Below are 24,360 nucleotides of genomic sequence, written 5' to 3' on the forward strand. Positions count from 1 at the left end.
TGATGTAACAAGTCTGCCTGGAGGGGGATTTTCCTCCTCTTTGTGAATCCGGCTGCTCTTCACTTTTAAGGTGAGTTGTTCACTGACCCGCTCTCCTTCCTCTCTCCCCTGGCTCAGTGGGGCCGTGCCCTCCACCTCCAGCCCTAGACAATAGGAAGCACACCGCCCAGGGCCTAGAAGCCTTCCACACTGGGATGTCTGTCAGCTACAGCTGTGATCCCTGCTGGGAAGGGGCTGCATCCATTGCACAGAGTCAGGAACCTGGAGTCTACCTTATCCTCGGTGTACAAGTGCGTATATCTCCTGCTGGATCAGGATTGTCTGCAAGTCGAGACCCAGAACTCAGGGGTGGTGACAGTCCCTTTCCTGATGACCCCTTCTGTACACCACGTCCAGATACAACCACGTTTCGCAGAGATCCTCCATTCCCTCTGTACAGCTGAGGGATTGCTACCACCCGAGCTGGATAAAGAGACAAGAGACCAGTCTTGAGCCCAGCCTGGTAGTATTGACGCCCAAGGCATGCGAAGCAGCGCTCATCTCTGTGCCAGTCCAGCTTCTCTGCACAGAGTCTCTCTCACCTTTGCTGGCTGGGGGGAGGAAGCTGGTAGGAGCCACTTGCCTGCTGGTGCGGAGGATTCCCCTGTTCACACCCGATGGGAAGAGGTGGGTTGTTTAGTTAGATATTCCGACTTGTGCTCATCACTTGACTTGGCTTCCCCGAGACCCTGGGACCCCGAGTGGGCGGGGCCGGCGGAGGGGAGGGGAGGGGAGGGGAGGGGGCGGCCGGGCCGGGCCGGGCGGTGCCTCCGCCGGGGCTGACTCGCTCCGTGTCTCTCCTCGCAGGAGCCCGGGCCGGGGCCGCTGCCCAGCCGCGACCCGCCGGAGCCGGAACCCGCTGCTGCCCCCCCCCCCCCCCTTGCCTCAATAAAGCTCCCCCGTGCCCGTGTGGCTCGTTTCAGTAAAGGTGTTTGACCCCGTGTCCGTGTGTCTCCCGCACCCCCGGGGTCGGGGTCGGGGTCGGGGTCGCTGGGGGCAGTGGTGACCTGCCAGCCCCGGCGCTTCCCCCGCTTGTGCCCGGGGCTTCCCCTCCCTCTTCCCGCCTCGTCAGTCCGCTCTGCCCCGGGCTCCTTCTCCTCTCCCCTGCGGTCACGTCCCGCCTTTCTTCTCGGCTCTTTCCCCGCTTTTCTCCCTCCCTTCTCTGCTCTGCCCGTTTCTTCCCGGCAATCCCCCCTTCCCGGGCTCGTCCTCCGCTCCCGGCTCTTGCTCCCCGCTCCGGGTCTCTCCCCGGCTTCGCTCCTGGCTCCTGCCCCGTTTCTGCGCCCGCCCCGGGCGGGTCCCCCTTCCTTCGCGCTCTTCCTCCTCGGGCTCTGCTCTCTGCCCGCTTTCCTCTCGGCCCCTTCCCTTCTCTTCCCTTCCCTGCGGGCTGTCCCTCTTCTGGGCTCTTGTTCTCCCGCCTGGGCTCTTCCTCCCTTTCTCGGGTCTTCCCCCTGCTTCCTTCTTGGACTCTTCCCTCTTCCTCCTTGCGCTTTTCCTCTCCAGTCAGCCTCTTCCCCCTTTTCGGGGTCTTTCCTCCTCCTAAAGATCTCCCCCCGCCCCGCCTTGATTCCTGGGTGTTTCCCCCCGCTATTCCTGGGGCTTTCTCCCCTTATTCTTGGCTCTTTTTCCCTTGTCCCAACCGCCCCGTTCCCCTTGGGTCTCTCCCCCAATTCTTCAGTCTCCCCCTTTCCTGGGTTTCGTTTCTCTTTGTTCCTCGGTCTTTTCCTCCTTGTTCTTCAGTCTCTTCCCCGCTTCCTTCTTGGGTTTCCCCCTCCCTTTTCACATCCCCCATTTCATATTTGGCATGTGTCTCTGCCGCTTCTTGGGGCCCTTCCCCCCTCGTTCTTGGGGCTCCCCCCTGGCTCTTCCTCCCTTCATATTTAGGTGCTTTCCCCTTTATTCCTGGCTCATTTGCCCCGTTCTCCTTGGGGCTTTTCCCACCTTCTTCCTGCCTCCCCCCACCCTTTTTTCTTGGGTCTTTTCCTCCTGATGCTTCAATCTCTTTCCTCCCTTTTTCCCTCCTCCTCCCCCGCATCCTTTCCCTGTTTCTCCTTGGGGCCCTTCTCCCTCTGGCTCCGGGGCTTGTTCCTCCTTCCTGGCTCTTTCCCCACTTCGTGCTTGCGGCTCTTCTCCCCTGCCCCGCCATGCCTCAGTCCGCTCCCCGCTCCAGTGACTTCGTGGCTCTTCCCCCCGTCACAGTGCGCTCATCTCCCTCTCCTGGGGTCTTTCTGTCCCCCACCCCCTATCCCTGCTCTTCCCTTTTCTTCTCGGGTCTCTTCCCCACTTTCGTTTTGGGGCTTTTTCCCTCTTTCCTGGCTCCCCCCGTCCATTCTGGGCTCTTTCTCCCCCTCTTTTCCTGGGCTCTCTCCCCCCCGTCCTTCTTCGATCTTTTCCCCTTGTTCTGGGCTCTTCCCCCGCTTATCCTTGGGGCTTCCCCTCTTCAGACGTCCGTGTTTCCTTCCCTCCTCCTCAGCTCGTTTCCCCTCCAGTCCTGGGGCTGCCCCCACTTAATCTTGGGTCTTCTTCCTGCCCCCTTCTTGGTGGGTCTTTCCCACCCACTTTTCCTCTTGAGCCTTTTCTCCCCTTATTCTTCAGTCTCCCTCTTTTCTTCAGGGTCTTTTCTCCTCATTCTTGGGTCTTTTGCTCCTCCTGGGCTCTTCCCCCTTCATTCCTGGGTGTCTTCCACCCACCACCACTGTTCTGGGGGGAGGTCTTTCCTCCTTACTCTTCAGCCTCTTCTCACCCCCTCATTCTTGGATCTTCCCCTGGGGTCCCCCTTCATTCCTCTGTCTTCTTCTGTCTTTCCCCTGGGCCTCTCCCCCCTTTCTCTCCTTCTTCTTTGGGCTGCCCCCACTCTTGGGGCTTTTGTCACCCCCTTTGTGGCTCTTCCCCGCCCTTTATTCTGGGTCTTCTCCCCTTTTCTTCTTGGGTCTTTCCACCTTAGTCATTGCTCTTCCCCCTTTTCTTTTGGGGGTTTTCCTCCTTGTTCTGGGGTCTTCTCCTCCCTTTCTATTTGTGTCTTTCGCCTTGGCCTTGGGTCCCTTCTGGCCCCACTCGGGCCCCCTGTGCTCCCCACTCCCCATCCCTTTGCCCCCTTCTCCCGCTGCTGCTGCCCCTCTGCTCGCTCGCAGCCGCTCTGGACATGGCCTGCTGGAGCCGCCGGGCCCGGGTCCACATGAGCGCGGGGATTGGGTTGGGGGGGCTTCCTCTTTCTTCCTTTGCTCTGCCTCCGGCCTGTTCTCCTTTCTGCGCGGTGTGGGGGGCGTCTCGGGGGTCTTCTTCCTTCCCCTTGGTGGGTCTTTCCCACCCTCCTTTTCTTCCTCACTCTTTCTCCCCTTATTCTTCAGACTCCCTCTTTTCTTCCAGGTCTTTCCTCCTTATTCTTGGGTCTTTTCCTCCTCCTGGGCTCTTCCCCCTTCATTTTTGGGTCTTTTCCTCCTGGGCTCATTATTCCTAGTGATGAAGGTTCAGAGGGGGAGGCATTTTTCATCTGGACGGTAGAGAAGAATTAAAATGGCCTTTCCACGGCTTCTCGCTGCTCACATGACCGGAGTCAAAGAAGGACCCTGCTCTATCCTTGGAGTCGGCTCCTCCCTCCTCCAGTTCACAAGCCCATGGCAACCGGAGCGGCGCATTCATGAGCGCATGACATCCCCTTCCCTGGTGACCGGCTGAGGCTGAGGGCTGGCACCTTGGGGTCACGGCAGGAGGAGGGGGCGCTGTGAGGCCAACGCAGGGTCAACCCCAGCCTACCTGGGTGGGTGGGGGGGCACAGAGGGTTCAAGTCACAGCCCAATTTTCAGGGCAAGCAGGGTCACAGAGAGGTCAACATGGGGTTACTACAGGTCAAATCCTCCCTAATTAGGTGAAAGGTCACCAACTTATTTTTGGGGAAACCAGGGGTCACAGAGAGTTCAACTTGGGGTCACCTGAGGTCACATTTGGGGTCAACTGCAGGTCAACCCCCCCTAATTAGGTGAAAGGTCATCAACTTATATTGGGGAAACTGGTGTGTGTCCACAGGTAAAGAGTCAAGGGGCCCAGAAGTGAGGCCCTGAGCCAGCTGGGTCTTGTGGTGCACAGTGCTGGGCTGCTCCCTGTGAGTGCTGAGGTCCTGGGTTCAGGTCCCGGCCTCTTCCCATTTTGTGGGGAGGCGCCTTCCCCTTTCAATGGAGGGGCCTGGCTGTTGCGTCTCAAGGGGCCTACGGCAGCAGGAGCTTTAAGCCTTTCCCTTTTTCATGGTGGTTAGGGCACTACCCGAGGTGGCAGAAGTCGTGAGTTCAAGCCCCGGCCTAACCGGACCCCCTCTGGACATCTGTGCCCCAGGTTAAGCACTGAATTCTTTTTTCAAACGTATTACTTATTTTAAATATTGGGGAAAACGCATCGCATTTCCAGGGCATTTGGCTGGAAGGAGGGAATTAATATTTTTTAACCATTGAAACAAAAATGCATTTGATTAAGTAGAGGCTTCTGATTAATGTAGCATATAAAATACATGTCCCCTCTTGCCTTTGGCTGGTTCACATCAGGTTAGCTGTTGAGCCTTCTTGAGCCCAAGCCCCATCGCGGACGCCTCTCATCCTCGTGCCCGCAAACGCAGCTCCGAGGGGCTCGGCCCAGTGCTGGCTGCAGCCCCGGCAGGGACGGGTGCTCTTGCTGCGTCCCCGTTCCCTGCAGCCCCGAGGAGCCGTGGGTCACACGCCGCTCTGCTCCCTGCGCTCCCCTGCCCGTCGCTTGTGCTCTCACCGGGAAGTTCACATCTTCATCTTCATCTTCGCACCGGGGGCAGGGGCAGAGCTTTCCCCGCGGGCCAGTGGGTTTGAGTGCCTGCCATTAAGCACCATGAAGAGCTGTGACAGTCGTCTCACGGGGGCAGGGTTTTCCACATTTTCTGAAAATCAGGGCTCTTCCACGTCCCGCGCTTAGGCACCCAACATCACTAGTCAGCTCTCACTATCCCGGCCAGGGGCTAGGGCAGGGTCACAGCACAGTGTCACCTTGCTGACGTGCTGACATAAGCCCTTGTCTGCCCAAAGCAGCCCCGGCACTGGCCCACCGCACTGGTCAGCACCGCTCCCGCAGCCAGCACCTTGCAGCGCGCTCCGGACCCGAGACGGACCAATCGGGGCAGAGAGCGCACTCGCGGCCAATCAGCGCGCAGGACGCTGCAGCTCCCTCCCTCGGAGCAGGCGCCGCTGGAGCAGCCCGCACAACCGCCGGCTCCCGCCGCCTCCCCTGCGCCCCAGCCCGGCCGCCCCGAGCCCGCCCCGAGCCGCGCCGCAAGCCCCGCTCACACCCGGCCGCTCCCGCCGCCGGCGCCGCAAGGGAAGGACGCGCCCGTGTGCGGGGCCGGGGCCGCTCCTCCCCGCGGCACGTCCCCGCCGGCTCTGCGTGCGCACTGAGCGGTCCCGGGCGCCGCCACTCCCCGGACGAGCTTCGGCTCAGTGCTGCCCTCGTGTGGTGCGCTCCCAGCACTGCGGCCACGACGAGCGGCGCCGAGGAGGGGAGGCGAACCGGCTGCTCGGTGCTGCCCTCCTGTGGCCGCGGCGGGGCATTGCGGCGGGGAGACCCCCACTTTTTGAGTGGCTGGCATGTTCTTTCGGGCACTCGGTAGCTCGCACGCGGGGTTCCTGCCCTCCTTCTTGGGGCAGCCCATGTATTCCCCAGCCGAGTCCCTGGAGACGAGTACCCTGGCACTTGGCCAGCTGTTCTTCGCCCCCGCCCCTGGCCTGCAGCCTGTAAGGAGGGTCCAGGTGCCCTTGCTTCTCCGGGTCGGGTCTCGTCCCACTTGCGGAGGTTGGTCAGAGATGATACACACAGGCTACAGGGAAGGCTGCAGGCTTCTGGAGGATACTGAGTGCACTGGGACCCCGAGGCTTAGTGACCTTCCTGTAACTCAGGTCCAGGTCTCTGCTCCTCTGTTCTGCAGCTCCTGGCACTATGAGATGCCCTTCTGCACCCTGTAAACAGGGCTGCACCCCCACCCCTCTGACCTTGGGGGAGGAGGTCTCTACTAGCCCTTTGGGCTCGGTGGCTTCCATGGCGGGAGACTGAAGTCGTGGCACTTCTGTCCTGTCTGCCCTTCTGTCCACAGGGCAGCTTTGACCCTTGATCGAGACCGCCTGCGGCACCTGTCCGCTGGCATTCAGGACTTTGCAGGTTGTCTCCGGGCTTCATGCCCCAGCCGCCAGCTGTGTGCAGGGAGCACTGCCCTGTCAGCAGGGTTTCTGGTGTTTGTGGTCAGCGTTCGTGGTGCCGCCCTAGCAGTTCTGTCCAGAGTCCTGGCCCGTCGCACTCTCCTTCTGGCTGGCCCAGATGTCGGCAGCCGAACCTGCATATGTCTGCCCTCCCCACTTTCCGCAGACAGAGGACAGAGTGGCTGTGGGTCCAGGTGAGAGTAAAAGAGGGAGAGAAGTTGGGGCCTGTAGTCTCGTCCTCTGACGTGCTGACTTAAATCCAATGTCTGTCTGTTTTTTAAGCCCTGGAAAGAGAAGCAGACAAGACGGCAGAGGGCAGGTGTTAGCCACTAAGGAGGGAAGAAATCCCCGCCCGCCCAGCAGGAGGGAACGGTAAGGGAGTTTGGACACGGTGTCTGGCCTCTCTGCAAGTTGCATCCCCAAGTTGTCGACCTTGTGATTAGCGCCTTGTGGAAGGTGGGAGCACTGGGGCAGGCGCACACAGGATTTGTGTCTTAGGTCCTGCTGTTGCCATACACGGGTAACTGCTAGGGCGGTACAAGGAGGTTGAGGCTTTGTGCTAGTTGTGCATTTTGATATAGAGCAGTCAAGGGTTTTGCAGGTTGTCTGGCTTGGCTAGTTAAGCAGTGGATCAAAATAGATGTGATTGAAGGCAGTGTGTAGGGTTGAACAGTTCTCAGTGTCAGTGTAGAAATGTAGGTTTGTGCTCAGTTCTGTTTCTGGCTTGGCTGTAGCTTGCTTAGGCCGTAGCTTATGGGGCCACTTTGAGGCTGTTTGTGGTGTAATGTCTTTGTGTCTGTAAGTTAAGGCTCTGTGAGTGTTTGAAAGTGTTTAACCTCCAGCTCCACAGGGACAAAGATCTTGTCCTGAGTCCAAACAATCATAAAGGTAGTTGGCGTGGCCGACGTCAAATCGGTAGGAAGAGGAGGGCCTAAGATGTGCACAGTCACACAATGAATGGTCTAAAAAAAGTCACCTTGTGGCTGGGGCTTTTCTATGCTGAGAAGATTTGGCCGCGGGCCTTTCCTGTTGCAAGCTGTCTGAAGGATGAACTTTTTCATTCAGTCTGCCGATCCGATCTGTGTTCTTACTTGTGCAGTGCAAATATTTCCCCTTCTGATGGACCAGTGGGAAACGAGTGTGCAACACATGGTTCCTGGTCTTCAGTTTACAATGGCTAATGCACTCTGGAAATCAGTCCTGATTTATTTGAGGAACTGAAAAATAAGGCCCAGTGAAGCTGTGGTGCTTCGGTATAATCTGTTGAAGTTCAGCTGTCCCTTGTCTCAGAAGAAAAAATGGTCCCAATAAAAATAAAATGCTCAGGGAACTTATGAGCTACTTGGTGTTTTTTTTAGTTGAGGTGTTTCAGACTTTCTTCTCTGACTGCCTTTAGTACAAGTCTTGCTATTTCTAATAGCAATAGTGGGGTCTTCTTTTCTAAGAGCTGGATCCCGGCAGTGGGAAGCTGCATTGCATTGTTGCAAGGAGAACAACTGTGTGGATCCCCGGTTCCCTCCAGGTTTTGTGAGTCCCTTAGGTCCAGCTGTGGTCCTGCCCCCCTTGCCTGCTTAATGTATTGTCCGCAGGCTTTCAGCCAGCTCTACCCCTGTCACCCCTGAGGGGCTGCTGAGTTTGGGGGAGCCAAACCCATTTTACCAGTGCCATTATATAATTTTAAAAAATCATTTTTATTTCTTTTTCATTTTCATTCTTTTCATTCTCATTCATTTTTATTTTCTCCAGTCTCTCATTTTTTCCCTCTTTCTTATTGCTCCCGCTCAACAATTTCAGAGGCCTCCAGCCACAAGGGAGTCTGGACCCCCAGCCTGTGCTTCACAGCACCGTGCCCTGGCCCCCGGCTCTCGGGGAGACCTGGGGCTGGGGGGCAGCAGCGACCTTGGGCTGCCCTTGGAGAGCTGGACAGCCGTGTCCTGCAGAGAGCGGATATGTGGGGACCCAGGGAAGGCCGCCTGCCCAAATACCCTCCCCTGGGGCCTGGTTCAGACCAAGGTCCAGCTGCGGAGCTGCCTCTGGGGCCCCAAAAGGCAAAGGGCTACGAGCCGGGCGGCCACTGGGCAAAACCCAGACCAGCACCCCAGGGCGGCTGTCCTCGTACAGGGGTCACCGCGCTGTGCCCAGGAGTGCTTGCCCCGGGCACGAGGTGCCCCTGCCCTTCCCTGCCTTGCCCTGCCCTCCCGCCCGGGCACTGCGCGCACCCCGGGGCGGCAGCACCTCGCGGGACCCCGTCTCCGCACTCGGGGCCGGGCGGCAGCGCGGAGCCGGCTTGGGTGCCGGCCGGGGTCTCCCCGCCGCAATGCCCGGCGCGGCCACAGGAGGGCGGCTCTGAGCAGCTGGGTCGTCCCCCCTCGGCGGCGCCGCTCCTCGGGGCTGCAGTGCTGGGAGCGCACCACGGGAGGGCAGCACTGAGCCGGGTTTCCTCCACCCTGCGCGTGGGTGCCCCGGGGCCGCAGCTCGTGCGGGGAGGCCGGGAGGAGCCGCCTGTCTCGCCGGGCCGGGAGCTCGTCCCAGTCCCGAGCCAGGTGCTGCCGCCCCGGGGTGTGGGCAGTGCCGGGCGGGAGGGCAGGGCAGGGCAGGGCAGGGTAGGGGCACCGGGGCCATGCCCAGGAGAGCAGGCTCCTGCCTCGGACGGGGCTGGAGGAGGGGGCTGCAGGTGGGTCTGTCTCCAGCCCGTGTCCGGGGGGTCGTGATGCAGCACCGGGCAGGGCCCTGCCAGGAGGGCAGAGGAGCTCGTGTGCAGTCCTGGGGGCGGGGGGCACCGGTCCCCGGGCTCAGAGGCCCCCCCGGCCGGAGCACGGCTCTGCCCCAGCGCAGGGCGGAGGAGGGCGTCCCACAGCGGGGGCCGCTGGCCTGCCCCTCGCGCCGCTCCTGTGCGCCTTCGCACGCACAAGCTCATTGTGGCGGTGAGCGGTGTCCTGGGCGCAGCGCGGTGACCCCTGTACGAGGACAGCCGCCCTGGGGTGCTGGTCTGGGTTTTGCCCAGCAGCCGCCCGGCTCGTGGCCCTTTGCCTTTTGGGGCCCAGAGGCAGCTGGACCTTGGTCTTAACCAGGACCCAGTGAGAGTATTTGGGCAGACGGCCTTCCCTGGGTCCCCACATATCTGCGCTCTGCGGGACACGGCTGTCCAGCTCTCCAAGGGCAGCCCGAGGTCGCAGCTGCCCCCCAGCCCCAGGTGTCCCCAAGAGCCAGGGGGCTGGGGCACAGTGCTGCAAAGTGAGGGCTGGGGGTCTGGATTCCCTTGTGGCTGGAGGCCTCTGAGCCCCGCTTCTCTGCACCCCCTTAGCTGGGGTTGCACAGGAGCTGGGACCCCGCAGTGGTCCCTGCTGAGCCGCCAGAGAAGACCGTTCCCCGCAGCCTAGGGGACGTGCCGTGCGGATTCACTTTTCCCAGGCAGCTCCCATGGCTGCAAACAAAGGAAGATAAAGGCAGACCTCCCGGCCTCCAGCCCAGTGTCTCTGGACTTTAACATGAATGGCTGGAACAAGTCTTCTCTGGCATGTCAAATATGATGGCCCTTGGCCTGCAGCGGCTGGGCAAGCGCCGCTGGGGAAAGCAAGAGTGAAAGCCAGGCCCAGAGGATGCTGGCCCTGTGTAGTCAAACCCACAGGCTCTGCCTGAGTGCACGGGGCCTTGACCACCAGGCCAAGAGGCAGGCAAAGGCTGTGGCCTTCCTGGGGTGCCCCTTGTAGTGGAACCAGTGCGTATCCGCAGGGAAAGAGTTAAGGGGCCTGGAAGTGAGTCTCATCCAACCAGGTGCTGTGGTGCACAGTGCAGGGGCTCTCCGTGTGGGTGCTCAGGGCCTGAGTTCAGGTTCTGGCCTCTCTCTGTCTTGTGGAGAAGCGCCTTCCTCTTTCAATGGAGGTCTGGGCGCTGTGCCTCAAGGGGCCCAGGGCCGTAAAAGGTTTCAGTCTTCTTCTGTAGTCTGGTGGTAAGGGTGCTGCCTTCAGTGGCAAAGGGGATGGGTTCAAGTCCTGGCCTAGGTGGAGCCCTCTCTGTTTTAGTGAGTTGGTGGCACTGCTTGCTAGGGGTGTGCAAGGAGGCTGTTCTGGGAAGGCCAGCCCCCTGCCTGTCTGTGCTCTGAGTTAAGCAGTGGCATTTTAGCTTCCACCCTGCACATCAGTTCTCTGCCACGGCACACACAAACGGTGCCAAACAGGAAGGCAGACCACTGCTGGGTGTTTCGGGACAGATCCAAGTGGGCTACAGCTCCAAACTCCCTCTGGCTGCTAAACGGGGGTGGCCCCTCGACCCTCCGGGGGCACCGTGCCCTGGGCCCGCTACAAAGGAGCCCTGGGGCAGCTAGTTCCCCCTCGCCCCTGGGCCCGCGGGCAGCGCAAGGACCCGCCGCGGTCGCCGCAAGAGGTGCCGGAGCGCTCCAGGACCGTCTGGGCAGACACGCAGTGACGTCATGATCATCCACCCGCAGTAGGAGGGCAACCTGGCTCAGTGCTGCCCTCCCGTGGTGCGCTCCCAGCACTGCAGCCACGAGGAGCGGCGCCGCGCAGGGGAGATGACCCCGCTGCTCGGTGCTGCCCTCCTGTGGTGCCGTGTATGAAAGGAATGCCTCAGTGCTGCCCTCCTGTGGGTCGCGCTCCGCATTGCAGCCAGGAGAGGAGGGCGGAGAAGGAGGGAAAGGGTCGGGGCCGCCGGCGCGTTTCGGTCGGGGCTTCGCGGCTGGGGATCCTGGCACGTCACAAAACGGGCCCAGTGCCGCGGTCCGGAGCTTTGCGCTGGGCACGGCAGCCAGGAAATTCAGCCGGAGAAATAAAACCAGGCCCGGTGCTGCCGCCCCGTGCTGCACAGCGGCATTGCAGCCGGGCGACAAGGGGCCGAGACGGAGCAAGCAGATCGGTGCGGCCGGGCTGTGGGTCTTGCAGCCGGGCGAGAAAGGCGGAGAGAGAGGAGGAAAAACGGCCTCGCTCGCTCGCTCGGGGCGCCACTAGAGCAGTGACCGCGGCCGGGACTGACACACGAGTCACGGACCTTCATGCCGGGCCGGGATCGGAGGCTCGCGTTTTCATTGGCCACCTTGAGACATGAGGCGATTGGGTGGAGTAGCCGCATGGGCGGGTTTAGAGTCGCCCCGCCCTTCTCTCTCATTGGCTTTGGCCAGGAGGGGGCGGGGCCAAGGCTCCCCACCCCCCCGTTGCATTCTGATTGGCTGCCAGGGTATGGTGGGTGTGTGCAGGCATCTGTGCGCCGATTGGTCCGACTCCGATCCGCAGCGGCCCCGGCCGGCTCGCGGTGTCTCGGTTTCCGGGTGTGCTGTGCCCGGAGCCCACGTCCCGCTGCAGCCCCGCACACGCGGGCGGTGCCGGAGAGCTGCGGCGGCATGTTCTGGCGACCTCTGGGTCGTGCGGGACGCCGCGTTCCCAGGGCGCGGGGCCTGTGGGGCTCTGTTCTGCGGCAGGTGTTGAAGCGTGAAGCTGTCTGTCCGTCCTGGTGCTCCTTTTCTCTCCGCCTGCCGCCTGGGCAGCCTCCCTGTCTCCTCCATGTGATTTTCTCTGTCTTTAAACCCCGCCTGCTCCGCGCAGGGAGGGCGGCACGGAGCCGGCTTCGTTCCGGGTCGGTATCTCCGGGCTCCACGCCCCGCTCCAGCCCCAGGCGCTGAGTCAGCCTGGGTGCCCGCCCGTGTCTCCCCGCCGCAATGCCCGGCGCGGCCACAGGAGGGCGGCTCTGAGCAGGGAGTTGTCTTCTCCTAAGCATGAAGGCAAACCCGACTCAGTGCTGCCCTCGTGTGGTGCGCTCCGAGCGCTGCAGCCACGAGAACGGCGCCGCGGAGCGCCGACGAACTGGCTGCTCGGTGCTGCCCTCCGGTGGCCACGTCTGAGCATTGCGGCAGGGAGAGCCGCTCTTGGTGGCTGGGCTGTTCTTTCCGTCACTTGGTCCCAGGCACGCGGGGTTACTGCCCTCCTCCTTGGGGGCAGGCACTGTATTCCCTGCCCGAGTCCCTGGGCACAGGCCTGCGCAGGCCGGGGGGGCCGAGGGGAGCGGCAGGGAGGGCGCGAGGAGACTCCCCTGCTGGCGTGGAGAGAGCTTGAAGAATGCAAACACTAACGCTTCACTAAACACTACCTCTAATCATGAAATAATCCCCAGAAACAATCTCTTTTCAGTTGGAAAATAGTGTGGTGCTTTGGTAGCTGTGTGGGACTGTGGTGAGTGTTTTGTGAGGACAATTGTGGTGATTTTTTTGTGGTAAATTGGGAACTCTCCTTTCCTGTCATTTCACCTCCAAGTTTCCCCGCCCGCTGCCCTCTTTCATTTCTGCAGTGGTTCCCTTGTGGCCACTGCGTGCGAAGTGCCTACAAGCTGGTCAGCCAGGGCGCTGAATCCCTTGCTGAAAAGGGATTAGTGGCAGACGTCGCTTGACTTGGCTCGCTGGGGGTCAAGTGTCGGAGATTGGACTGGCCACCTGAGGCTGCAGCCCTCAATCCCGCGAAACCGGTCCCCTTTGGGGGTCCATGCACATCGCCCCTGGAAGGACAAGCAGACAAGACGGCAGGCGAGTAGGAGTGAGCTGACCGGGAGGGAAGAAAAAAGGCCATCCTAACAGGAGGCAAAAGTAAGATAATTTTGACCCAGGAAGTGCCCTCTCCTCGGGTTCCACCACTAAGTTGTACACCCCAGGATTCATGAGCCTCGGGCGTTTGGGATGGTGGGATTTCCTGTGTCCCATGAAGGGACATTGCGGCGGGGAGACCCGGGCGGGCACCCAGGCCGGCTCCGCGCGGCCGCCTGGGCCGGGACACAACGTTGGCCCAGGGCGGCCGCAGCAATGGGAAATGTCCGCGAGCGGGCGGGAGCGACAGTGTCCTTCGTGGTGCGCCCGCCGCGCGGTGCGTGGAGACGGGTCTAGCGGCGCGGGGCGTGTGCTGGGTGCGGGGGTGCCGGCTGGAGCGCGGGGCGCCGGGCCGGGGAGGGGACGGGGATGGGGCGGCCGGGCCGGGCGGTGCCTCCGCCGGGGCTGACTCGCTCCACGTCTCTCCCCGCAGGAGCCTGGGCCGGGGCCGCTGCCGAGCCGGGACCCGCCGGAGCCGGAGCTGGGACCCGCTGCTGCCCGCCCCTTACCCCAGTAAAGCTCCCCCGTGTCCGTGTGGCTCGTTTCAATAAAGGTGTTTGACCCCGTGTCCGTTTGTCTCCCGCACCCCCGGGGTCGGGGTCGTTGGGGGCAGGGATGACCTGCCAGACCGGGTGTTTCCCCCAATTGTGCCCAGTGCTTCCCCTCCCTCTTTCCCGCCTCGTCAGTCCGCTCTGCCCCGGGCTCCTTCTCCTCCCCGCTGCGGTCACGTCCCTCCTTTCTTCTCGGCTCTTTCCCCGCTTTTCTCTCTCCCTTCTCTGCTCTGCCCGTTTCTTCCCGGCAATCCCCTCTTCCTGGGCTCGTCCCCCGCGCCCGGCTCTTGCTCCCCGCTCCGCGTCTCTCCCCGGCTTCGCTCCTGGCTCCTGCCCCGTTTCTGCTCCCGCCCCGGCCGGGTCCCCCTTCCTTCGCGCTCTTCCTCCTCGGGCTCTGCTCTCTGCCCGCTTTCCTCTCGGCCCCTTCCCTTCCCTGCGGGCTGTCCCTCTTCTGGGCTCTTGTCCTCCCGCCTGGGCTCTTCCTCCCCTTCTCGGGTCTTCCCCCTGCTTCCTTCTTGGACTCTTCCCTCTTCCTCCTTGCGCTTTTCTTCTCTAGTCAGTCTCTTCCCCCTTTTTGGGGTCTTTCCTCCTCCTGCAGATCTCCTCCCACCACCACCTTGATTCCTGGGTGTTCCCCTCCCTTCTCCTGGGCTCGCCGCCCCGTTCCCCTTGGGTCTCTCCCCCAATTCTTCAGTCTCCCCCTTTCCTGGGTTTCGTTTCTCTTTGTTCCTCGGTCTTTTCCTCCTTGTTCTTCAGTCTCTTCCCCGCTTCCTTCTTGGGTTTTCCCCCTCCCTTTTCACATCCCCCACCTCATTTTTGGCATGTGTCTCTGCTGCTTCTTGGGGCCCTTCCCCCCTCGTTCTTGGGCCTCTTCCCCCTCACTTTCCGGCTCTTCCTCCCTTCATTTTTAGGTGCTTTCCCCTTTATTCCCGGCTCATTTGCCCGTTCTCCTTGGGGCTTTTTCCACCTTCTTCCTGCCTCCCTCCACCCCTTTTTCTTGGGTCTTTTCCTCCTGATGCTTCAATCTTTTTCCTCCCTTTTTCCCTCCCCCCCATCCTTCCCCTGTTTCTCCTTGGGGCCCTTCTTCCTCTGGCTCCGGGGCTTGTTCCTCCTTCCTGGCTCTTTCCCCACTTCGTGCTTGCGGCTCTTCTCCCCTGCCCCGCCATGCCTCAGTCCGCTCCCCGCTCCAGTGACTTCGTGGCTCTTCCCCCCGTCACAGTGCGCTCATCTCCCTCTCCTGGGGTCTTTCTGTCCCCCCACCCCCTATCCCTGCTCTCCCCTTTTCTTCTCGGGTCTCTTCCCCACTTTCATTTTGGGGCTTTTTCCTCTTTCCTGGCTCCCCCCGTCCATTCTGGGCTCTTTCTCCCCATCTTCGCCTGGGCTCTCTCCCCTCCGTCCTTCTTGGGTCTTTCCCCCTTCTTCCGGGCTCTTCCCCCCGCTTATCGTTGGGGCTTCCCCTCTTCATACCTCCGTGTTTCCTTCCCTCCTCCTCGGCTCGTTTCCCCTCCAGTCTTGGGGCTGCCCCCACTTATTCTTGGGTCTTCTTCCTGCCCCCTTCTTGGTGGGTCTTTCCCACCCACTTTTCCTCTTGAGCCTTTTCTCCCCTTATTCTTCAGTCTCCCTCTTTTCTTCAGGGTCTTTTCTCCTCATTCTTGGGTCTTTTGCTCCTCCTGGGCTCTCCCTTCATTCGTGGGTGTCTTCCACCCACCACCACTGTTCTGGGGGGAGGTCTTTCCTCCTTACCCTTCAGCCTCTTCTCACCCCCTCATTCTTGGAGCTTCCCCTGGGGTCCCCCTTCATTCCTCTGTCTTCTTCTGTCTTTTCCCTGGGCCTCTCCCCCCTTTCTCTCCTTCTTCTTTGGGCTGCCCCCATTCTTGGGGCTTTTTACACCCCCTTCGTGGCTCTTCCCTGCCCTTTATTCTGAGTCTTCTCCCTTTTTCTTCTTGGGTCTTTCCACCTTAGTCATTGCTTTTCCCCCTTTTCTTTTGGGGGTTTTCCTCCTTGTTCTGGGGTCTTCTCCTCCCTTTGTATTTGTGTCTTTCGCCTTGGCCTTGGGTCCCTTCTGGCCCCACTCGGGCCCCCTGTGCTCCCCACCCCCCATCCCTTTGCCCCCTTCTCCCGCTGCTGCTGCCCCTCTGCTCGCTCGCAGCCGCTCCGGACATGGCCTGCTGGAGCCGCCGGGCCCGGGTCCACATGAGCGCGGGGATTGGGTTGGGGGGGCTTCCTTTTTCTTCCTTTGCTCTGCCTCTGGCCTGTTCTCCTTTCTGCGCGGTGTGGGGGGCGTCTCGGGGGTCTTCTTCCTTCCCCTTGGTGGGTCTTTCCCACCCTCCTTTTCTTCCTCACTCTTTTCTCCCCTTATTCTTCAGACTCCCTCTTTTCTTCCAGGTCTTTCCTCCTTATTCTTGGGTCTTTTCCTCCTCCTGGGCTCTTCCCCCTTCATTTTTGGGTCTTTTCCTCCTGGGCTCATTATTCCTAGTGATGAAGGTTCAGAGGGGGAGGCATTTTTCATCTGGACGGTAGAGAAGAATTAAAATGGCCTTTCCACGGCTTCTCGCTGCTCACATGACCGGAGTCAAAGAAGGACCCTGCTCTATCCTTGGAGTCGGCTCCTCCCTCCTCCAGTTCACAAGTCCATGGCAACCGGAGCGGCGCATTCATGAGCGCATGACATCCCCTTCCCTGGTGACCGGCTGAGGCTGAGGGCTGGCACCTTGGGGTCACGGCAGGAGGAGGGGGCGCTGTGAGGCCAACGCAGGGTCAACCCCAGCCTACCTGGGTGGGTGGGGGGGCACAGAGGGTTCAAGTCACAGCCCAATTTTCAGGGCAAGCAGGGTCACAGAGAGGTCAACATGGGGTTACTACAGGTCAAATCCTCCCTAATTAGGTGAAAGGTCACCAACTTATTTTTGGGGAAACCAGGGGTCACAGAGAGTTCAACTTGGGGTCACCTGAGGTCACATTTGAGATCAACTGCAGGTCAACCCCTGCTAATTAGGTGAAAAGTCATCAGCTTATATTGGGGAAACTGGTGTGTGTCCACAGGTAAAGAGTCAAGGGGCCCAGAAGTGAGGTCCTGAGCCAGCTGGGGCCTGTGGTGCACAGTGCTGGGCTGCTCCCTGTGAGTGCTGAGGTCCTGAGTTCAGGTCCTGGCCTTGCCCCATTTTGTGGGGAGGCGCCTTCCCCTTTCAATGGAGGGGCCTGGCTGTTGCGTCTCAAGGGGCCTACGGCAGCAGGAGCTTTCAGCCTTCCTTTTTTTATGGTGGTTAGGATGCTGCCCAAGGTGGCAAAGGTGGGGAGTTCAAACCCCGGCCTAGCTGGACCCCCTCTGGACATCTGTGCCCCGGGTTAAGCAGTGAATTCTTTTTTCAAACGTATTACTTATTTTAAATATTGGGGAAAACGCATCGCATTTCCAGGGCATTTGGCTGGAAGGAGGAAATGAATATTTTTTAACCATAGAAACAAAAATGCATTTGATTAAGTAGAGCCTTCTGATTAATGTAACATATAAGATACATGTCCCCTCTTGCCTTTGGCTGGTTCACATCAGGTTAGCTGTTGAGCCTTCTTGAGCCCAAGCCCCATCGCGGACGCCTCTCGTCCTCGTGCCCGCGCACACAGCTCCAAGGGGCTCGGCCCAGTGCTGGCTGCAGCCCCGGCAGGGACAGGTGCTCTTGCTGCGTCCCCGTTCCCTGCAGCCCCGAGGAGCTGTGGGTCACACGCCGCTCTGCTCCCTGCGCTCCCCTGCCCGTCGCTTGTGCTCTCACCGGGAAGTTCACATCTTCATCTTCATCTTCGCACCGGGGGCAGGGGCAGAGCTTTCCCCGCGGGCTGGTGGGTTTGAGTGCCTGCCATTAAGCACCATGAAGAGCTGTGACAGTCGTCTCACGGGTGCAGGGTTTTCCACATTTTCTGAAAATCGGGGCTCTTCCACGTCCCGCGCTTAGGCACCCAACATCACCACCAGGGCCTATCACATGGGGGGCCAGGAGGACCATTTGGCCAGGGCCTCTCAGCCACGGAGGGCCTCAAATTTAGACTTTTGTTGTTGTCTCCAAATGAGGTTCTACATACAGACACAGAGATACACTGACAGGATTGAAAGAAGAAGAAAAAAGCTAGAAAGCCAATTGTTAAATAAAAAAGGAACAATTATTACAAATGATTGCATTGTATTTTGAGCCTCAAGAAATGGAAGTAGCCTGGGGTCTCTTTCGACCTCTGAGAGGGCCTGATCACTCGTCAGCTCTCACTATCCCGGCCAGGGGCTAGGGCAGGGTCACAGCACAGCGTCACCTTGCTGACGTGCTGACATAAGCCCTTGTCTGCCCAAAGCAGCCCCGGCACTGGCCCACCGCACTGGCCCGCCCGCCCGCACCGCTCCCGCAGCCAGCACCTTGCAGCGCGCTCCGGACCCGAGGCGGACCAATCGGGGCAGAGAGCGCACGGGCGGCCAATCAGCGCGCAGGACGCTGCAGCTCCCGCCCTCGGAGCAGCCGCCGCTGGAGCAGCCCGGACCGCTGCCGCCTCCCGCCGTCTCCCCTGCGCCCCAGCCCGGCCGCGCCGGAGCCGCCGCCCGAGCCCGCCCCGAGCCGCGCCGCAAGCCCCACTCACACCCGGCCGCTCCTGTTGCCGCCGCCGCCGCCGCGAGGGAAGGACGCGCCCGTGTGCGGGGCCGGGGCCGGGGCCGGGGCCGCTCCTCCCCGCGGCAAGTCCCCGCCGGCTCCACTTGCGCACTGCGCCGCCACTCCCCGCACGAACTCCGGCTCAGTGCTGCCCTCGTGTGGTGCGCTCCCAGCACTGCGGCCACGACGAGTGGCGCCACGGAAGGGGAGGCGAACCGGCTGCTCGGTGCTGCCCTCCTGTGGCCGCGTCGCGGCATTGCCGCAGCAGGTGAAGTTGAAGACAAAGCCCTGCTCAGAGCCGCCCTCCTGTGGCCGCGCCGGGCATTGCGGCGGGGAGACCCCCTCTTTTTGGGACGCTGGCATGTCTTTTCGGCCGCTCGGTCCCTCGCACGCGGGGTTCCTGCCCTCCTTCCCGGGGCAGGCATTGTATTCCCTGCCCGAGGCCCTGGAGACGAGTGCCCTGCCCTAGGCCAGCCGTTCTTCTGCGCCCCCGCCCCCGGCCTGTAGCCTGTAAGCAGGGTCCAGGGCCCCTTGATTCGGGTTGGGTTGGGTCTCGTTCCACTTGTTGAGGTTGGCCAGAGACCATACCCACAGACTACATGGGAGGTTGCAGGCTTCTGGGGGACACTGAGTGCGTTGGGACCCCGAGCCTTAGTGACCTTCCTGTAACTCAGGTCGGGGTCTCTGCTCCTCTGTTCTGCTGCTCCTGGCACTATGAGATGCCCCCTGCACCCTGTAAACAGGGCTGCACCCCCACCCCTCTGACCTTGGGGGACGAGACCTCCTTTAGCCCTTTGAGCTCTGTGGCTTCCGTGGCAGGAGACTGAAATTATGGGCCTTCTGTCCTGTCTGGCCCTTCTGTCCACGGGGCAGCTTTGACCCCTGATCAAGACCGCCTGGGGCACCTGTCAGCTGGCATTCAGGACTTTGCAGGTTGTGTCTGGGCTTTGTGCCCCAGCTGCCAGCTGTGTGCAGGGACCACCACCCTGTCAGCAGGGTTTCCAGTGTTTGTGGTCACCGTTCATGGTGCCGCCCTAGCAGTTCTGTCCAGAGTCCTAGCCCGTCGCACTCAGCTTTTGGCTGGCCTGGATGTCGGCAGCAGTCGAGCCTGCAGATGTCTGCCCTCACTGCTTTCTGAGGGCAGAGTGATCGTGGGTCCAGGTGAGAGTAAAAGAGGGCTGAGAAGTTGGGGTCTGTAGTCTGGTCCTCTGACGTGGTGACTTAAATGCAGTGTCTGTCTGTTTTTTAACCCTCAGAAGGAGAAGCACACAGGATGGCAGATGGGCAGGCATTGGCCACTATGGAGGGAAGAAACCCCTGCCTGCCCAGAGGGATGGAAAGGTAAGGGAGTTTGGACACGGTGTCTGTCCTCTGCAAGTTGCATCCCCAAGTTGTCGACCTTGTGATGAGCGCCTTGTGGAAGGTGGGAGCCCTGGGGCAGGCGCACACAGGATTTGTGTCTTAGGTCCTGCTGTTGTCATACACGGGTAAGTGCTAGGGGCAAGCAGCCGCACGCTTCAAGCTGCACCGTGCACTCAGTCTTGGGTTGACCCCAATTTTGTGCAGGGAGGTTGAGGCTTTGTGCTAGTTGTGCGTATTGATATGCAGCAGTGAAGGGTTTTGCAGGTTGTCTGGCTTGGTTAGTTAAGCAGTGGATCAGAACAGATGCAGTTGAAGGCAGTGTGTAGGATTTCCTTGGTTGGGTTGTTGAGCGGTTCTCAGTGTCAGCGTAGAAGTGCAGGTTTGTGCTCGTTTCTGTTTGTGGCGTGGCTGTAGCTTGCTTAGGCTGCAGGTTGCGGGGCCGATTTCAGGCTGTTTGTGGTGCAGTTTGTTTGTGTCTGGTAGTTAAGGCTCCGTGGGTGTTTGAAAGCATTTAATCTCCAGCTCCATGACCTGTGAGGATGAAGGACTCATCCTGTGTGCAAAGGATCCTAAAGGGAGTTGGTGTGCTCAGTGTGAAAACGGTAGGAGCAAGCGGGCCTAAGATGCGCACAGTCTAATAATAAACAGTCTAAGAAACTTCACCTCATGGCTGGTGCTTTTCTACGCTGAGAAGATTTGCCCGCGGGCCTTTCCTGTTGCGAGCTGGCTGAAGGATGAACTTTTTCATTCAGTGTGCCGATCCAATCTGTGTTCTTACTTGTGCAATGCAAATATTTCCCCTTCTGATGGACCAGTGGTAAAGGAGTGTGCAACACATGGTTCCTAGTTTCCAATGGTTAATGCACTACAGGACATCAGTCCTGATTTCTTTGAGGAACTGAAAAAAAAGGCCCAGTGAAGTTGTGGTGCTTTGGTATAATCTGTTGAAGTTCAGCTGTCCCTCGTCTCAAAAGAAAAAATGGTCCCAATAAAAATAAAATGCTCTGGAGATTTATGAGTTTCTTGGTGGGTTTTTTTTAGTTCAGGTGTTTCAGATCTTCTCTGGCTGCCTTTAGTACAAGTCTTGCTATTTCTAATAGGTTGCGGGCTTTTTCTCTAAGGGCTGGGTCCCTGCGATGGGAAAGCTGCATTGCATTGTTGCAAGGAGAAGGACTGTGTGGATCCCCAGTTGTCTCCAGGTTTTTGTGAGTCCTGTAAGCCCGGGTGTGGTCCTGCCCCCCTTGCCTGCTTAATGTAATGTCCGCAGGCTTTCAGCCAGATCTACCCATGTCATCCCTGAGGGGCTTCTCAGTTTGGGGGGAGCCAAACTCGTATTCTCAGCACTATTATATAATTGGTTTTAATATATTTTTATTTCTAAAAAAAAATACCTTTTCAAATGTATTTCTTATTTTAAATATTGGGGAAAACACGTAGTGCACTTCCAGGGCATTTGGATGGAAGGAGGGAATGAATATTTTTTTAACCATTGAAACAAAAATGTGTTTGATTTGACTTCTGATTAATGTAGCATGTCAGATACACAAAAATACTTTAAAACTGAGAACAGGGAGCTGAAGGGACGTTGTTATTCAGTGCGTGCGTACTTTGGAAATCTTACATGGTACAGAGATGTATCCAGTACGGCTGTGTGTGGATACTGATATGCATTTGTGTGTGTGGGTGTGTGGGTGTGTGGGTGTGTAATAAACACCATCATTAACACAATGATCTCTCTGTCTCTGTCCATGGCGATAGTGATGTAGGTGTTCATCTCTCACCCTTGCACAGCTCCGCACACGAGTGTGTGTCGTTAGTGCGGGTATCACACGTGTCACGGGGCATCCGCACCCAGCATGGAGGGAACCCGGCTCAGTGCTGCCCTCCTGTGGTGCGCTCCCAGCACTGCAGCCACTTGGAGCGGCGCCGCGGAGGGGAGACAAACCGGCTGCTCGGGGCTGCCCTCCTGTGGCCGCGTGGGCGCATTGCGGCGGGAACACGCGGGCGGGCACCCAAGCCGGCTCCGCGCTGCCGCCTGGGGCTGGAGCGGGGCTGGGAGCGCGGAGATGCCGACCCGGGACGAAGCCGGCTCCGTGCCGCCCTCCCTGCGCTTCAACCGAAACCCCTGCCCCTTGGGGAGGCCCCGAGGCAGGAGGGTGCGGAGTCCGGAGACGGCAAACTCTTGGTTGGGCTGGACTTCAGCTAGGGGCCCTTGCACCCGGCAGCTGTTTCGGGGGCGGTGAATGTGCAGAGGGTGGCCATGCCCCGGTACATCACTGTCTACCCCGGGACACAGTGGAGCGGGTGAGCGCGGGGCAGCCGCCTGCCCTGGGAGCCCCTCCTGTAGCCCCCAGCCAGGCTCAGGGCCCGGGGTGCACATGGGCTGCGCTGGTTGTTGCTGCAGGTTTTAGGGAGCAGCAGAGAAGAGGGGCCCTGCCCAGGCAGGGAGGTGAGGAGAGGAGAGGAGAGGAGAGGGCAGCCCACGAGTGTGATGTAGCCCACCACAGCAGCCAGGGCAGGGGTGCAAGTCCAGGTCTCCCCCCACTTCTGTGGGCAGGTGCCTTCCTCCTTCAATGGAGGGGCCTGGAAGGTGCGTGTCAAAGGGACCAGGCCCGGAACATCTTTCAGCCTTCCCCAGTAGTCTGGAGGTAAGGGTGCTACCCTAGGTGGCAAAGGTGGTGGGTTCAAGCCCCACCTAAGCTGGAGCTGTCGTGCCCCTGACTGGACAGTGAGTTCCTGGTTCCCTGGTGTGTGTGGCCTGGTGCACCCAAGAAGGCTCTGCAGGGTTGTCGGATGTTAAGTGGGGGTAAGTAAGCTGGGATGGGGGCTGAGGGAGGTTGGGGGTGGAATCCTGGGACAGTGGGGAGATGTGAGGTTGGGACAAAGAGGGAAAGATGAAAGAGTTAAAAAAGACCTTGAAGAGTTCTTTTTGCACTTCGACAACCAGTTGACCCAGCACTTTTTTGACAAGAAACAAAAATCTTTTTTTTTGGGTCTCCTCTTCCTTTCCTCTTCCTGCACTACCCCCTTCCCCACTTCTCCTCCTGCTCCAACCCCCTCTCCCTCAGCCACCAACCCCAGCTTCCCCCCTCCCACTTGTGCCACATGCCTGCTTGACCTCCTGTGCGAGGACCTGGCCACAGGCACCAGGGACTCACTGAGAACTGACAGGCCCGAGGGCTCCAGCCACAGTGAGGCTTGAACCCACCACCTTTGCCACCTAGGGTAGCACCCTTACCTCCAGACTACTGGGGAAGGCTGAAAAATGTTCCGGGCCTGGTCCCTTTGACACGCACCGCCCAGGCCCCTCCATTGAAAGAGGAAGGCACGTGCCCTCAAAAGGGGAGCAGGCTGGGACCTCAACCCAGGCCCTCAGCACCCACAGGAAGATGCCCTGCACTGTGCACCCCAGGACTTGACTGACAGACTCACTTCTGGGCCCCTTGACCCTTTCCCTGTGGACACACACTGGCCCCACTACAAGGAGAGCCCTGGGAAGGCTGCGGCCTCTGCCTGCCTCATGGCCAAGGCCCTGTGCTATCAGGCAGGGCCCATGGGTTTGGCTCTGTGCAGGGCCAGCGTCCTCTGGGCCTGGCTGCCACTCTTGCTTTCCCCAGCAGCGCTTGCCCAGACACTGCAGGCCAAGGGCCATCATATTTGCCATGCCAGAGAGGACTTCTTGCAGCCACCCGTGCTTGAGTTCAGAGATGCTGGGATGCAGGCCGGGAGGTCTGCCTTTGTTTTCGGGCGCAGGACCAGCCTGGAAAAAGCAGAGCTGCGCTGCACATCCACCTGGGCTGCAGGGAATGGTCTTCTCTGGCAGCTCAGCAGGAACCACTGGGGGGTCCCAGCTCCTGTGTGACCCCAGCTAAGGGGGTGCAGAGTAGGCGGGCTTGGAGGCCTCCAGCCACAAGGGAACCCAGACCCCCAGCCTGTGCTTCGCAGCACCATGCCCCGGCTCCCTGGCTCTCAGGGAGACCTGGGGCTGGGGGGCAGCAGCAGCCTCGGGCTGCCCTCGGGGAGCTGGACAGTCATGTCCTGCTGAGCATAGATACGTGGGGACCCCGGGAAGGCCGCCTGCCCAAATACTTTCCCCTGGGGCCTCATCTAAAACAAGGTCCAGCTGCAGTGCTGCCTCTGGGGCCCCAAAATACTAAGGGCCACAAGCCGGCAGACACTGGGCAATCCCCAGATCAGCATCCCAGGTCAGCATCCCCAGATCAGCGCCCCAGGGCTGCTGGCCTCAGAGAGGGTTCACAGCGCTGCGTCCAGGACACCGCTCACCGCCCCAACGAGCTTGTGCGTGCAAAGGTGCACAGGAGCGGCGCGAGGGGCAGGCCAGCGGCCCCCGCTGTGGGACGCCCTCCTCCGCCCTGCGCTGGGGCAGAGCCGTGCTCCGGCCGTGGGGGCCTCTGAGCCCGGGGACCGGTGCCCCCTGCCCCCAGGACCGCACACGAGCTCCTCTGCCCTCCTGGCAGGGCCCTGCCCGGTGCTGGATCACGACCCGCCTGCAGCCCCGTCCCAGGCAGCAGCCTGCTCTCCTGGGCATGGCCCCTCCGCCCCAAAGAGCCTTGCCCCCGCCCCGGGCCTGCCCCCGAGACCCGGGACTCGTGCCGGGAGCCGGGAGCTCCCTCTCGGGGCGGGGGAGCCCTGGGACCTGCTGCACTGCAGACCCGCCGGCTCCGGGGGTGCTTGCCCCGGGCACAGGCAGGGCTCGCTGGGCTCAGCGGGGGGAGCTCCCTGCCCTGCTCTGCCCCGAACGAGGGGCCCCTGCCTTGCCCTGCCCTGCCCTCCCGCCCAGGCACGGCCCGCACCTCGCTCCGGCCTGAGACGAGCTCCAGGCCCCGCGCGGCAGGCGGCTCCTCCCGGGCTCCCCCGCACGACCGTCGGCCCCGGGACACCCACCTGCGGTATGGAGGACACCCGGCTCAGTGCTGCCCTCCGGTGCTTCGCTCTTACCGCTGCGGAGGGGAGACGACCCCGCTGCTCAGAGCCGCCCT

The 24,360-nt window shown here is 60.6% G+C and overlaps 1 long non-coding RNA gene across 1 annotated transcript; it reads right to left on the reverse strand.

Moving 5' to 3' along the window:
* Positions 1-16,799: 16,799 nt before the first annotated feature.
* On the reverse strand, positions 16,800-21,938 carry LOC132244906 (uncharacterized). Its single transcript, XR_009456735.1, has 2 exons — positions 17,988-21,938; positions 16,800-17,462 (listed from the first exon to the last, which is right to left on the reverse strand). It is a non-coding gene; the product is annotated as an uncharacterized LOC132244906 (long non-coding RNA).
* Between the last annotated feature and the right edge of the window lie 2,422 nt (positions 21,939-24,360).

Source organism: Alligator mississippiensis, chromosome 14 (genome assembly GCF_030867095.1).
Source record: "Alligator mississippiensis isolate rAllMis1 chromosome 14, rAllMis1, whole genome shotgun sequence".
Taxonomy (NCBI): Eukaryota; Metazoa; Chordata; order Crocodylia; family Alligatoridae; genus Alligator; species Alligator mississippiensis.